This window comes from Chrysemys picta, chromosome 6 (assembly GCF_011386835.1).
Source record: "Chrysemys picta bellii isolate R12L10 chromosome 6, ASM1138683v2, whole genome shotgun sequence".
Classification (NCBI taxonomy): Eukaryota; Metazoa; Chordata; order Testudines; family Emydidae; genus Chrysemys; species Chrysemys picta.
In genome coordinates this window covers 84,335,544-84,352,604 of record NC_088796.1, presented here as the reverse complement: position 1 = coordinate 84,352,604, position 17,061 = coordinate 84,335,544, and positions in this window count along the sequence as shown.

The window sequence follows — 17,061 nt, the reverse complement described above, 5'->3', positions numbered from 1 at the left end:
TTTGGGCAGCCCCCATACCTCCGGACCCTGCGCCGCCAGAGCCCGGGAGGGGAAGTGCCCGGCCGGGGGCGCAGGGTCCGGAGGCATGGGGGCTGCCCGAAGCCGGTAGCGCTCGGGCAGCCCACTCTTAAACAGAGCCGAAGAGTCAGGGCCCTCCTGGGCCCCAGCTGCACTGGGGAAGCGCCGGCCGGGGGCGCAGGGTCTGGGGGCTGCCCGGCAAACCGTGAAGCCGGTAGCGCTCGGGCAGCCCTTTCCACGTGGCTGGGAGTGGGAGGGAGGAGGGGGCGGAGTTAGGGCGGGGAAGGGGCGGAGTTGGGGCGGGGCTGGGTGGGGAATGGGCGGGGTCAGGGCCCGTGGAGGATCCTCTTTTTTTATTTGTTAGATATGGTAACCCTATAGTTACCAGTCCAGAGTCTGGATCAATCTAGTGGCCAGCCAGATTGGTCGCAGAGGGGAGCAGGGCTCTGTTGGTCGTGATCCGATGCTCCTGGAGTGTAGCAAGATGAACCCAAAGCCCCATGGCAGAGCACCCTGTTCTTACAGTCTTTTTTTCTCTGCTGAAGTCTGTGGATTTTGCTGTGTCAGTTTGTGACCGGGTTACTTCTTAATTGTGTATCTTTTGATGTAAACATTCCAATACACCTCCGAGAGAGTCATCCTGTCCTTTGTTTCGATTTAATCAGTTGTCCTTAGGGGTGCCAGCCTTCACCTCAGGGTCGTCAATCTGCCCTTCGTTATGGATGCATGTTGATGATTCTCTGATGTCCTTTAAGTCTCTTCACTCCTTCTTCCTTGACCATCTGGCTATAACAATGGCCTTCACACCTTATCTTTTCCTGATGCATACATTCCTCATTCACACAAACAGTCTTTTACAGTTAAAGGTATACAGCAGTTTTTATGTTGAGCAAGAAAAGGCATTGTAAATTAAGCCTTCCTAAATCTTATAATCAAAACAATTTACATTGGGGCCCAGGCCTTTAACGTTCCTCTAATCTCCTTAACATAGACACAATACAAGATCCTGTCTCTTACTTTCGAAACCTTAAAATAAAGAAATGTATATCTAACTAGAGTGCCTAATTTGTAATACATATAGGAAACCATAATAGACATTATAACTTATCCTAAAACAAAAGGGAGACCATAATCAGTCATTAGGATTGTTCTGGTCTGTCATTCCTTTCTGCTATTCAAAAAGGGTGACTGGCAGGATGAAATCAAATCATACATTAATTCTCATAGTACAATTATAAAATCCTGCTCCTACACTGCCCGCCCTGCTACTATTCACTCTGTGGTAACCTGGTTCCCTGACTCTTGCAATTATACTATAGACAGGGCCTAATGGTCAAGTCAACCCCAACCACAGGAAGGAGGAATCAAAGGGACCTTCTTGTGTCTTAACTGTAAAACAAGATTAGTCATTTTAAATTGCAAGTGTTTTAACAGATATCCCAGCTATAAATGGCTGACATGTACTTTTTCTAACTATTTAAACGTGATATGTTTTGGATCCATTGTTTAACATGGGATGTAATGGGAATGTTGACTGATCTTTGTAGAGATTATTCCATAATTAAAATATCTAGTCCTAAATTACTGTGGTGCGTGTTCGAATCAAACAATTAGTTATTTCTGAAATCTGGAACTGGTAAGAAGTAACCATATCTACTGTTTTCTCTAAAAGCAAATCTTACATTAAATTTATAGCTGTGACAATTGATATGCAAACTAGACAGAATCAACTCAGGATTGAATAAGGACTGGGAATGGCTGAGCCATTACAAACATTGAATCTATCTCCTCTTATAAGTATTCTCACACTTCTTATCAAACTGTCTGTACTGGGCTATCTTGATTATCACTTCAAAAGTTTTTTTTTCTCTTACTTAATTGGCCTCTCAGAGTTGGTAAGACACCTCCCACCTGTTCATGCTCTCTGTATGTGTGTATATATATCTCCTCAATATTTATTCCACTCTATATGCATCCGAAGAAGTGGGCTGTAGTCCACGAAAGCTTATGCTCTAATAAATTTGTTAGTCTCTAAGGTGCCACAAGTACTCCTGTTCTTTTTGCGGATACAGACTAACACGGCTGCTACTCTGAAAACTGATGGGAGAGTAAGCTTGCTAGCCTGCAGCCAGCATAATTAAAACTAAAGGAGAAAAATAACCAGGGAAAAATTAGTCACACTGAGGGCCAGCTCCAGGCACCAGCTTACCAAGCAGGTGCTTGGGGCGGCCACTTCGGAGAGGGGCGGCACGTCCAGCTGTTCGGTGGCAATTTGGCGGACGACCCCTCACTCCTGCTCGGAGCGAAGGACCTCCTGTCCAATTGCCGCCGCAGATTGCGATCGCGGCTTTTTGTTTTGTTTTGTTCGTTTGGCTGCTTGGGGAGGCCAAAACCCTGGAGCCGGCCCTGGTCACACTTAAATGTACTATTTTTGAGCTGGGATCACACCGTCTTCCTGACCCGTTTAAGATATTGCAAGTTACAACACAAAGGTCCAAAACATTTTCTCCCAGGAAATTACCTTAAGTCACCCCTCAAGTGGAACGGTCTGACAGCTTACAGAAGAGGCAAAGGGTGCAGCCTCTTGACCCTGTGCATCCGCTGGGAAGGGAACCTAGTTTACTCTGAAAAGGCTTTCTTTCCCTCCATATTACAGCACTGGCTTCTTCTCTGCGCACCCCCCCACACCCCCCGGAGCATAGCCAGTGACAGAGACCCCCTCCCTGCAAAAACACATGCTTCTGCACAGTACAGCAGTGGATGCTTCAAGTAGCACCAACTCCTGCTTGTTTTTCCAGCCCGAAACATGTGAGCTTTGCAGAAGACAGTATTGCAGAGACAGCTTGGTCTCTTTCTCCACTAACCCCTTTATTTTAAGCAATCAGTCAATACCTGTTACACTTGAGTGTGTTTGTTTTATCTTTATCTTGTATTCATCAGTACTTTTTCTGTCTCCATAAATAACCAGGCATGAAAATTACCCAAAAAATACAAATTAAAAAGTGAAGTACTTACAAATGGTACTTGGAGGCTTGGCACCCACTCAAGCAGCACACCTCTCTCTCCTTGGGGCTCTGCGAAAATAGGACTTTAAATATTTTGTTGCATTTTTATTAGTATAAACTCATCCCAAGCAGCTAGACTTTGAAGCCTTGCTAAAGATGTCTAGAAAGTTATTGCATTTTTATTTATTTATTTTTTTGCCAAAACCCAAACACATTACATTTACATGCTGTAGCTACAGGGGCAATCTTAACATCAGGCTTACCAACCCATCTAAGTTCACTTGAAGAACTATCACGCTCAAGAACAAAAAAAGGTAGATTTTTGCAAGAGATCAGTGTTCAGGCAACGACAGTTTTTCTGTGAATAAAGTCAACCAAATGATGATGAAGGGTGCAATAAAAACAGAGGTAGTGCTCACCCCATTCCCAAATCTTCCTGCAACAGCCACACTCTTCTTTTCCATGATCCTGCAGGAGGATTTAGGCTTACTGCTGGTTTGCTCCTGTCTCTCTGATTGGTCTCTGTTCTGCCTCCTGTGTGTGTGACGTGCACAGCATCCCAAACCACTCTGCCTAATACGAGTACTCCGTTGTCTTAAAGCAATACCATTCCATATAAAGCATTGTTAATGGTATTCTTATTTAGAGAAGGAAAGGTTACAGCTTCACCTTTTTATTGTTTATAAAGTTAATCTAACTTGAAAGGTGAACAACAAAGGAAACCCATCGTGGATACTGTTTTATGTAGGTCCTATTGAAATGGTCACTCGTAAGTAGAGTGGTGAACTTCTAAGCTACATGGTAGAATTCACCACTGTGCTACATTCTATCTCCCAGAGGGATGGTGCTCAGATTTCTACAGTGATGGGGGCAGTATACAAACCTAGATGGGTAGAGATGTACGTGTATCAATAATGTACTGATGGAGGTCTTATAAAATACACACCATCTTTGACTTTCTAAAATACTGAATATAGCATCCTGAACTGGCCTCAGTTTTTTACTGCACCCTGTTCTCCTGCTCCCATCCCCCAGGATACACATATGAAATAGCAGAGATGCTTTGAACGTATTGCCCTGGGGTACAATGCATGATTCCTTTAGAAAGTTTATTATTAATTGTCCATCAAAACAACAAATGATGTGCAGAATCCATTTAACAAGATTTAATAATTCAGTAAATCTGGTGACAATCTTATTTTACTATTTCATACTTGAGATAATATTTGTTTGATATAGCGTTAGTCCTTCATCTGATATTCTTTTGAAGCCAGAGCTTAATCACAATCCTAGAATCTGTGAAGATTGTTTTGCATGAAATGTGTTCTCTCAACAGGATTAGTTTTGTCAAATAATTGAGTAAATGGCCTTTGCTCTATAAATTTAGCCTCTCAGTGGAGAAATAGCACATTTCTGCATTATTTAATCATTGGGAAATCTAAACTCTCAACATCCAGGGATCGTAATAAATTATATATATGTACACACAAGAACTGTTCTTAAGGAAAACCTTTCTTTAAAGAAAATTCTTAAATGTAAATCATCCCTTTTTTTCCCCTTTGAAGACCTGAAGGGTTCTGGTCATTTCTTAAGTAAATATTTGGAAAGATGTGACTCATTCTCATCTTGCCTAAAATTGAAAATTTTCTCTAACAAACACATCTAACGAAGGTAAAGATACTGAACTGCAGTTAAGTGAGCCTTTTATTTAATAGTGAGGATGAAAACATTTTGACATTGATCAGTCTTGACTATTCCAGAGTCATGTTAACTATAATTAGAGTATATCTTCACTGTGCACATTTTTGTTCTACAATATAATCACCTCATCCGCTGAAGTTAGCAAATTACATCATTACCTACTTGTTTTTGCGCGCTCTCTCTCTCTCGTCACCAAAATTCTTTTTTAAAGACAAAAAAAAAAATGTAGAAATAGAAGACCTGTTGAGCCAAAACGTCTTTTTCTGTTACCAGAACACATTACCAGTATGTTCTTAATGGGGAGGGAGCAAAACAGACTTCTCTACATAGTTCGATCCTAGCACATCAGCCTTCAAATGGGAGGACTACCCTCCAGCGGGTTATCAAGGTATTTTCTTCTCCATGTTCCCCATAGTGTTTAATTTGAGAGGGCCTACTGAGAGGACTGAGTTGTCTGACCCAACCTAATTGTTCAGCAAATGCAGAAACGATGCACAATGAAATGTTAGGCAAAACTGGGAGATTGACTGAAGTCTATATATTTAAGAAATATGAGACACAGTGAAAATTCAACAGATAAATTACCTGTTTTAGAAACAGAGAAAGGAGAGCCATAATTTAAATATTTTTTATAAAACAAAGAGCTTTTAAAATTGAAAGGAAACATATTAATTATGAGCTCTGGATTATGCAGCAAAATAGTCATGTTCTGCATAATATAAATTAATCTAATTAGAATGATTAAATTCATCTATATAGAATGTGAGCCATTAGGAAAAAATGAAATTCAGTCCTACAATACAGAGGAAAGGACTAATTTACAGTAAGGTCTCACCTACGCCAATCCTGATATCCTTTTTCAGGCAAAATTCTCATTTGCTATAAATAAAACTATATAAACAACCTTAAAAAAGGAGTCCATCTATCACTCTGGGCATTATTTAAAGGAACAATGCAACCAAAAACAGCAGCAAACCCCAGGGAAAACTCCATCTCTAAAACACCTAGAACTTTCCTCATCAGAACACCTATGCCCCCCACCCCACCCCACCCCACCAAATAGTAGGTATCCATCAAATCACACCCTTTTCCAAAACCCTGGGAAAAAAGAGTTTTAGTAGTGCAGGACCCTGTGTCTGAATCAGAGAAGAGATAGGAGCAATCACATGATAACATCACAAAGAAATTACAGCAAATTGCTATAAGGACAAAGAGAGGAGGGGGAAAGAGAATGAGTGAAGGCAAATGAACTTGTGCAGAATTTTATGCCAGTGTTTTTCCATTGCTGCAGGCACACTCGTCGTTCATTGTTGCCATGATGCTAAGGCAGTATTAAATCATTTAGAGTTGCTCCCTAATCATACTTGCTCATTGCATCAGCATTCTTGACTTCTGAAGTCTAGCATACCTAACAGCAATCGGCAGCTTAATGTACATTAGCACAGAACATAGTTATCGAAACGCCCTTACTAGCCCAGGTTTTCTCTAGGGAGAAAGTGCTAACCTCAGCTAATTTCCCAAGGCTATCTTGAGGCTCAGAAAGTCAATGCTGTAATTTCAAACGCTAATTAGTAGTGCTGGAAATTCAGTCCTGAGTCTCGCTATGCTTTATAAAAGTATACTACATGTTTATTTAGCCTCTGTGTGTACTTTCTGATTAAAAAAAAAAATTGTTCCTTCCAACATTTCAAATCCACATGGCTTGTAAATTTTTATAATCACATTCTTTTCTCCCTTTCCTTACATCTCTTTTCCTCTTTTATTGTTTTTTTTTTTAATTCCATACAATGTTTTGGGGTAAAGTTAGTATGTAAGAGATGGTGCAAAGTAAATACCGTAGTGCTATCACAGTTGCAGAAAATCTGTTATTCAAAAGGAATGAATGTGATTTACATGCATTGAACAGCCCTACCATCCTGTAGTACTTTGGTAAAGGGCCAAATCCTATAGTCCATACTCATTCCTTACTTGACATTAATTTTTTTTCTCTGAGTAAGAACTACGGGATGTGGCCAAAGATCTATGTTTTCCAGGGAAAGGGAATTTACACCCAGTTAACTTGCTGTTAGCCTTTTATGGATACAGTATGTTACTCTCACACAGTTTGAAAAAGGCTGAAAGGGACATAATTTACAAAACTTTTGCACTAGTTAATTTGTTATCTAGGAACATTGGGCTAATATGTTGTTTATTGTTTCATGTTCAGAGGGCACTATGTCTTTGTACTCATTAGACAAGAAAGTGATTCCAGTAAAATTCACTAGAGAATTGCATTCTGTTTTCGTATATCTCATATACTGCATGTGCGTCTGGCTTCCCCCTCTTCCCTGACTGGGAAATAGTATGTCAGATGTGGCATGTACAAATAGGGTTGTGAATTTTGTATGAGAGAGATGTTATTTATTTAAAATATTATTTTGCATTGTGGTGAAATTTTATATTTTCTGTCTCCCTTGTCTTTCTGGTCTGTATTATGATTTCTCTTCAGAGCATTGTGAACCAGTGGGCTGACTGCTGGGATGGCACTCAGGAGACCTGCCTTCTATTCCCAGCTCTGCCACTGTCCTAATGTATAACCTTGGGCAAATCACTTTTCTTCTCTGTGGTTCAATTTTCCCCATCTGTAAAATAGGAATAATGATACTGACCTTTGTCAAATGCTTTGGTATTTGCAGAAGAAAAGTGCTATATAAGAGCTAGATGGTGGTGTTACCGTTATTGTTGTTATTATTATTATTTGATTAATTGACCTGTCTGTCTTGTTTTTGATCATATATCATTATGTATTTTGTAATTCATTGAGTCTCAACTTTTTCCATACTGGGATTGCCTCTTCCATACCAGAACCATTCTCCCATCTAGCTGGGATCTGAGCAGGGCTCTCCTTCAATTTAGCAATATAGAAGGGCAATGTGATTGTGATCCCTTACACCAATGGTAACTGACAACCCCCAGCCAGCCCTGATTGAGAACCTCTGCTATAATCAGCTCTCTAAGTATTTGTTTTGTTTGATAAATGTCTGTTCAAGGTGGCTGCTAGTCGTTCATTTTGATATTGTGCTGGTGTGTTAGGGTGTTCCCATTGACTGTCAAATCAAAGTTGCTACAGGAAAGTTTGCTTTTCCAATTTCTCACACCTCTCCAAGGGCTTGATCTAGTGTCTGTTGAAGTCAATAGACTCCCATCAACTTCAATGGATTAGGTCTGAAGTGAAGAATTGAAACATAATACTAAGGTTTCTCAGAGTGTGGATCAGTGTTGGTAGTTTGCTGTACCCATATTGCACGGGCCCGCATTTACGTGGCTTGGTCTCCTACCAGAGGAGGTAATGAGCTTTCACCTTAAACTGCTCTCTTTCTTGGCACATACTCTAACATTCTGAACCCTCTGAACAGCTTCAGACAGCTGTCTTTTATCATCTTATAAATCAGCCTACCAAAGAGGTGCTTCTTCCTCCAAATGTGAATTTCCTGCCAAAATCAACACCTGCTTGGGCCCAGAAAGTCCTAAACCAATTATATAAATAGGACACAACTTCAGAGTTTGCTATCTAAGAGCTCTAATCAGGAGCTTTTATGCCATTGGGATGGACAGAGTTCCAGTTCTTGCTCCTAACCTTACAGGGCCATGAGATTACAACCTTGAGAGTTGTGACATTTCTAGATGTAGGAAAGTTATTTTCAGTTCTCTTCAGAGATTTTTATGGTTTCCAGAGAGATCTGTATAGTTGAACTCATGGTAACTAACACCTGAGTTTAAAGGTGGAGTGGTACAGAAAAAATCCCCAAAATTCTTTTAATTCTCTCTCTCTCTCTCAAATAATCCTAAAATATCTTTTTTTAATACTTGTGATGTACAAAATACATCATAATGAGGCATGGGATAAACATTTTATTGGCACTCATTTTGGGATGGCTTTATGCCCATCCCACTCATTTGTACTACCCAATCCTGTGTTCCTATATACTGCATGCTGCTTGGCAAGCAAATTAAAAAGATGCATCCCTGTTCTGAGAAGCGTACAATCTATGGCCTAATCATGTAAACCTTTGCTTACCTACCATAGTGCTTACTACTGTGAGCTGTCCTCTTGACTTCAGAGGGGCTATTTGCAGAGGCAAGAACTGAAAGTGTTTGCAGGATCAGGCCCTTTATTACATAGGACACAGCAAGAGATGCCAAAAAAGAGGGTGGAGGAGGGAATGCAGGGTATTTTTAGAAAGCACAAGCACTATGAGTAAAATATAATATGCTTTCATTATGTACTACTTCTTAGTTCTTTAATTTGTGTGTGTAGCTTATAGGAACAGTAGTTTTACAAATGTAAGGGTAGGGGAATGATACCACTTAAGTGCATTGTGCTTAGGAAATTTTGAGTCAATTTTGACCAGTATTTGCTTGCATTTCATTTCTTCTGTGTTCAAGCAGAGGGATGATTTGGCTTTAAACTGCTATCTTAGATGGGATTTAAGATCAGATGTTATGGAGGCAAGCTGTTAATATAACTTGGACATTCCTGTTGCATTCCCCAAGTCTGGGGCCTGTTCTAGTTCCCATTGAAGTTAATGGTATAATTCCCATTGACTTCCAAGGGAGCAGGATCATGCCCACTGTGATATGAATTAGCTAAAAATATTAACTTGCCATTATGTTAAAATAAACAAAACAAAACCATCCACCATATGGTCAACTTAATATTCAATGTTTATATCTGCTAGGAAAATATCGGAATGGCACATTTTAGGGTGGAAAGTGTTTTATGTTGAATTGTGTTAAAATCTGTTATTTGCCAGAGGATTTTGTTAACCAGGTATTGTTTACAAGCTTTCAGAGAGGCAGTGTCATCTCTGTCTAGGGTGAACATGTTCTCCTGAGGAAGGATCAGGGACTCTCTATAAATAGCTCCAGGATTATGAATCTGAGAGAGGATTAGAGAACTAAGTAAAGCAATAATGTTAATGTCCTTAATGAAAACAAAAGGGAAGAATCCCAGACAATATTTGCCATGAACAAAGGTCAATATCATTCAATAAATACAGCAGTCTCCTGTTTTGGCTGTAAATGAAAATGAAACCTCTTTGTACCAGCATATGTTAATGTCATGGAGAGTTGTGCTCAAAGTCAATTGAGGTCAAAAGTTGCTGCAAGCTAAGTTTTTGTGACTCAGTACTGTGTTGTCAATACCTTGCAATGTACTGGCTAAGGTTCATCACAACCTTTTGTAAAGGGAAGGAAGATAATTGGCTATCTCTTTAAATACTGTTCTTTAAATACTAAGCTGGTCCAAACTATGGTTGAGGTTCATGAGCTGGAATATTGGCCCGCCAATAAGGAGCTGAGATCAATTAACTAATTTCACTTTAAACTAGAAAAAAGAACGAGTACTTGTGGCACCTTAGAGACTAACAAATTTATTTGGGCATAAGCTTTTGTGGGCTAAAACCCACTTCATCGGATGCATGCAGTGGAAAATACAGTAGGAAGATATCTATCTGTCTGTCTATCTATCTATACAGAGAACATGAAAAGATGGGGGTTGCAATACCAACTCTAATGAGACAAATCAATTAAGGTGGGCTATTATCAGGAGGAGGGGGAAAAAGAATTTGTAGTGGTAATCAGGATAGCCCATTTCAAACAGTTGACAAGGAGGTGTGAGTAACAGTAGGAGGGAAAATTAGCATGGGGAAATAGTTTTTAGTTTGTGTAATGACCCATCCACTCCCAGTCTTTATTCAGGCCTAATCTGATGGTGTCCAGTTTGCAAATGAATTGCAGTTCTGCAATTTCTTGTTGGATTCTCTTTTTGAAGTTTTTTTGTTGAAGAATTGCCACTTTTAGGTCTGTAATTGAGTGTCCAGGGAGATTGAAGTGCTCTCCGACTGGTTTTTGAATGTTATAATTCTTGATGTCTGATTTGTGTCCATTTATTCTTTTGTGTAGAGACTGTCCGGTTTGGCCAATGTACATGGCAGAGGGACATTGCTGGCACATGATGGCATATATCACATTGGTAGATGTGCAGGTGAGTGAGCCCCTGATGGTGTAGCTGATGTGATTAGGTCCTATGATGGTGTCCCTTGAATATATATGGTGTCCCTGTATATATATCTTCCTACTGTATTTTCTACTCCATGCATCTGACTAAGTGGGTTTTAGCCCACAAAAGCATATGCCCAAATAAATTTGTTAGTCTCTAAGGTGCCACAAGTACTCCTCGTTCTTTTTGCTGATACAGGCTAACACGGCTACCACTCTGAAACTTTAAACTGGGTCTGTCAAGTGATTAAAAAAATTAATCGCGATTAATTGCACTGTTGAACAATAATAGAATATCATTTATTTCAATATTTTGGATGTTTTCTACATTTTTAAATATATTTATTTCAATTACAACACAGAATACTAAGTGTACAGTGCTCACTTTATTTTTTATTACAAATATTTGCACTGTAAAAAACAAAAGAAATAGCATTTTTCAATTCCCCTAATACAAGTGCAATGTCTCTAGCATGAAAGTTGAACTTACAAATGTAGAACCATGTACAAAAAATAACTGCATTCAAAAACAAAACAATGTAAAACTTTAAAGCCTACAAGTCCACTTAGTCCTACTAATTGTTCAGCCAATCGCTCAGACTAACAAGTTTGTTTACAATTTCAGGCGATAATGCTGCCCCTTTATTCTTTATTCTGTCACCTTAAGTATGCCCGTTCGTGCTTCAAGCACCATTCCAGAGGATGTGTCCATGCTGATGACAGGTTTTGCTCGATAATGATCCAAAGCAGTGCGGACCAACACATGTTGATTTTCATCTTCTGAGTCAGATGCCACCAACGGAAGGTTGGTGTTTTTTGTTTTTTTTTTGTTTTTTTTGTTTTTTTGGCGGTTCGGGTTCTGTAGTTTTCGCATCGGAATGTTGCTCTTTTAAGACTTCTGAGAGCATGCTCCACACCTCATCCCTCTCAGATTTTGGAAGGCACTTCAGATTCTTAAACGTTGGGTCGAGTGCTGTTGCTATCTTTGGAAATCTCAGATTGGTACCTTTGTGTTTTGTCAAATCTGCAGTGAAAGTGTTACGAATAACGAAATAACGTGCTGGGTCATCATCCGAGACTGCTATAATATGAAATATATGTCAAAGTGTGGGTAAAACAGAGCAGGCAACGTACAATTCTCCCCCAAGAAGTTCACTCACAAATTTAACTAATGCATTATTTTTTGAACGAGCATCATCAGCATGGAAGCATGTCCTCTGGAATGGTGGCCGAAGCACGAAGGGGTATATGAATGTTTAGCATATCTGGCACGTAAATATCTTGCTTTCAGATGACGTAAATAAGAAGTGGGCAACATTATCTCCCATAAATGTAAACAAACTTCTTTGTCTTATCAAGTGGCTGAAGAAGTAGTAGAACTGAGTGGACTTGTAGGCTCTAAAGTTTTACATTGTTTTGTTTTTGAGTGCAATCACGTAACAAACAAAAAATCTACATTTGTAAATTACACTTTCACAATAAAGAGATTGCACTACAGTACTTGTATGAGGTGAATTTAAAAATACTATTTCTTTTGTTTACCATTTTTACAGTGCAAATATTTGTATTAAAAATAATATAAAGTGAGCACTGTACACTTTGTATTCTGTGTTGTAATTTAAATAATTATATTTGAAAACGTAGAAAAACATCCAAAAATATTTAATAAATTTCAATTGGTATTCTATTGTTTAACAGTGTGATTAAAACAGTGATTAATCACAATTAATTTTTTAATAGCAATTAATTTTTTGGAGTTCATCACATGAGTTAACTGTAATTAATCAACAGCCCTACTTTCAAGTTAACTTTTAAAAAGAACAAGATGGATCTACAGGATGGTCCTAGCCACATAGCACTCCAGACCAGGTCTAAAACAATTACCTTTATTATTCCCTTTGTTTTCCATACATACAAAGCAACCATCTATGTTCAGCCCAAATTGACTTTTATTTTAGATGAAAGAAAACAAAGCCAATTTTTCATGAGTGATTCACCTCTATCTAGGCTGCTGCAACCCTCAGAACAAACTGGTTGCTGCCTTTGCACACAGAATTCCAGCAATTTACATTTGTGGAAGTCTGAAAACAAAAGCATCAGTGTCTTAGCTACTTACACTACAAATTTTAAAATTCCTTCTACTGCTTATTATGTCTTATTTACCAGCTAGCTTGGTGTGGGTACTGGTATGTAGAAGGCATGATGACTCAAACCTCTTTTCCCCTCACTTATGTGGTAGCTATGTGGGAACTCTGCCCTGCATGACCAGAAAAAAGGAGTGAAGAATTAGAACAGTTAGTCTAAAATATTTATTCCCCTCCCATGCCAATGCAAAAAGGAGCAGCAATCACTCCTCTTCTACCTTGCAGAGGTGGATTGGTTGTGGGAAAACTGTGGTGTCCATTGCTGGTAGGACAGGCCAGCTTGTTGCATGGGCAAGAGCAGAAGAACCCCCATAGAGCCTGAAATCAATAGGGGTTTCCTTCCATTTCCTTGTCTGTCTCCAGGCTACTGGGGCACATGGCCACGATTCCTAATCTGCTCTGCAAGCCATCTCCTGTGGAGACAGTGCAGATTGGAGGCTTTGAAAGAAATGTGTGTCTGGGAGGCTGAGCTCCCTTTGGGCTGTTTGAAGCTCAAGAAGAGCATGTCGGCCTTGATCAGCTGCTCCATTCTGCCCGTTTTTGTGCTAGGGATGAAAGAGTAAAAGAGACATGGAAAAAAATAGGGTGGTCAGAAGTTTGGAGGAGTGAAGCACGTATGGTATGGGAGAGCTACTTCATGTTATCAAGTTCTCCTTTTAAAATCACTCTGTTTTCCACTTGAAGCAGTAGTAATGCCTATATAGGATCAGTGGCGTAGCCAGGTAAGTGTAGGGGGAGCAAACAGAAAAAAGGCGCTCCCCCTTGGCTCCTCCTCTGGCCATGCCCCCCTTGGCTCCTCCCATTCCCCCCCCCAGATTAACCCCGGGCCGGCTCAGGACTCCTGCGGGCTTCCCAGGGGTGCGGATACCCCCGTCCCCCCGCGGTCCCGGGAGAGTCTCTCCTGCCCAGCCCGCTCTGCAAGTGTCCCCCGCCCCCCCCCCCCCCCCGGCCGGGGCCCCAGGCTCCTGTGCCGCACCAGGGCTCCCCGTCCAGACAGCGCGGCCTGCGCCCCTGCCCTGCGGGCCCGGACCCGGGGAGCCCCTCACCCAGAGGGGACCCCCCAGTGCAAGGCACTGGATCCCCGCCGCTCACGTTCTGCCCTGCCCCGTCGCCTGTCCCTGGCCGATCCCGGCCCCGGCTCTAGGCGGGGAGCACTTGACCTCCGAGCCCTGAGCTGCTGCAGGAGGTGGCTGCTCCTGCGGCGATGTTGGGGCCGTGTGGGGCGCGATGACCGAGGAGCCGGCCCCCTCACTCCTCCGGCCACGCCTGCCGCCCTCCCCCCCCCCCCCCCCCCCCCCCCGCATCGCTCCTCCGGCCGTGCTGCCCCCAGTGCCGGCCCGGCCGTCCTGTGCCGCCGCCTGTCCCCGGCCGATCCCGGCTCCAGCTCTGGGCGGGGAGCGCTTGGCCGCCGAGCCCTGAGCCGCTGCAGGAGGTGGCTGCGCCTGCGGCGATGGTGCGGCACGATGGCCGAGGAGCCGGCCCCCTCGCTCCTCCGGCCGCGCTTGCCCACCCCACCCATGGCTCCTCCGGCAGTGCTGTCCCCGGCGCCGGCCCGGCAGGCGCCGCTTTTGGGAAAAGGGGTGAGGGGAAGCGGCTGCTTCCCCTGCGCCCTGCTAGCTACTCTACTGTATAGGATTAGAGGTTTATGGTCAGAAAAGTAGGATGCCTGGTTGTCAAGAGTCTGGCAAACTAGAGATCTATTATGCTTGAACTCAAAACATTTCTAACCACCTAATAAATTCTTTTTCAGCTATAGTGGTGCATCAGAACAGTAATTAATGATTAGTCATAAGTGCTTGGAAAGAAACTGCACTGATGACTAATTTGTGTAACTAAAACCTCTTATCAAAGCAAAATATTGGCTGTAGCCAGTGTGGATTACATTTGCTATAAAGGGGTGAACTTTGGCATGTAGAAAACAAGCACCAGCTCTATCAATAGTGTGCTGAGTGCTACATGGCTCTGGTAACAGATAAAAAATGGTGGGGGAAAAACATCAGGAGATGAGGTCGCCTTAAATCAAAATGACTCTCTAACATCATTTGTTTAAAATCTATATAATACAAACCAACGCAGTTATCTTTGATGAAGAGTATCAGGAACATATCACCATGTTTCCAAAACTATGGCTTGGAGTTGCCCTGACAGTCTCAAGCTCTGAAAGAGACCACCTTGCTTTTCTCTTGCACTCAGAAATGGTGGTAGCACTCTCCAGAGAAAGATGTGTGTCCATCCTTTCTCAGCTAGACTGTTGGGTCAGCCCAATGAAAGGCCTTTGAGAGAACTAAAGGGGGGAAAAGGAAATCCTAGAAGATCTCTCCAGAAATATTTAAAATACTGCTTGGTCTCAACTTAGTTTGTACATAGAACCTCAGAGTTACAGACATCTCGGGAATGGAATGTTTGTAACTCTGAACAAAGTGACCTAAACTTTATAACATGTCAGACACCGACCCCACAAAAAAGGAAAGAACAAACAATAAAAGGGAAAACTTGAAATGAAGTTGTCTTTTCCATGTGTAAAGTTTCTGTAATAGTTATGATATCCATTATACATGATATGATAGTACCTGCTTTTTGTAGAATGAGGTACACTTAGGTCAATTATCTTTATTTTAATCTAACTTGTGATCAGGTTCATTTGTGTGAGAGCCTCTGAAATGTTCACAGAAATGAGATGATATATCTTATGAGGCAATCAGAACAATCGAATTATCTCATATTTCATTAAATTTTAGAAGTCAGGATCATGCTGTAGCAGATTTTTACTTTGATGTCTCATATGTAGGTTGCACTACATTGAGTTGAACAAATTAGAAGTGTCCTCAATCAAGATATAATTGCTTAGTTCTCAAAATGTGGTGATGGAAATGTATATTGATGATCTTTTGATTCATATGATAGGATCAGCAGGAACAACTGACCCATTATTCAGCCCAAGCATATAATAGTCTCACTTTTTGTTCCAAGAATCCCTTTTTCTCCCCTCTCTCTATCCACGTGCAAACTGTGTAAAGAGTGATCCATTATCTGCATATATAGAATTTGTAATTTAATAGAACCCCATTGTGCTAGGTGCTGTACAAACACAGAACAAAAAGAAAGCTCCTGCCCCAAGGAGCTTACAATCTATGTAGTCAGGATATATTTGTAAAGCAATGGTATTACATTGAGCCTGAAAACATTTCTACCCCACATTCGGAGAGACTTCAGTTTAGTAATGGCTGAGTTTTGGAATGGGAGAAGATCAACGGAATGAGAAAAAGAGATAGAGAGTGTGCTACAGCCATAGTGGGTGTTAGGGAGAGTGGCTGAGCAGCCAGGTCAGGATTGAGTCCTAACTCTTTAAAAAAATAATTGGTAAATAGAGCATCTGAAAGAGTATGATGTCCATTTACAGAATGATCAAACAAAGAGACTGAGAAAAAGCTTGAGACGTGCAAGATATGGAATAATTGTACAGTTTACATCAGACATTTATTTGCTGGATGATATCCAAATAGTATAATCAAAACATTCACTATATAAAGGCTTTCTGTATATTTTACAGGAGGGGAAACAAAACAGCTTGCATTTCAATTTGTGGTTTGTATTGTTTAGCATAAGCCTTCCATAAACACACACAAACTCAATTCTTTATGCAAGTATTCAGTACTGGCTTGAGAGTTTTTGGTGTCCTATACAAACTAGAAAATGTATAACCTTCACAGTAAATAGTCCCTAAATATTGTACTGACCTCAATACTTAGCTGTTCTTGAGGTAACCTCCTGATCTGTATGTATGGTACAGCCATCCTGATTTCATTGTTGCTTATCTATTAATCTTATTTGTCTGTTTTAGCAGGATTAAAGCCAAAAACATACATCTCACCTCTTCCCAATAAATTCACTTTAAAAACCTGTGTTAAAAGAATACACTGCAAACCCATCATCCTCACTTTAGAGTAAACAGAAATGATCTATCAGGTTTTTCTCCTGCATGATTGGGCCCCTAAAGGATCCTTGTTTTAAAATTATTTAACTTGGCCAGGGTCCTTCTTAGAAAATATTACCTCCTAGATTCCAAAGATGTTTTTTATTTTGGAAAACAGATTCATCCTGCATCTGAAAATTTAACAATAATAACAAAACAGCTTGTGACGGGTTGGATCACA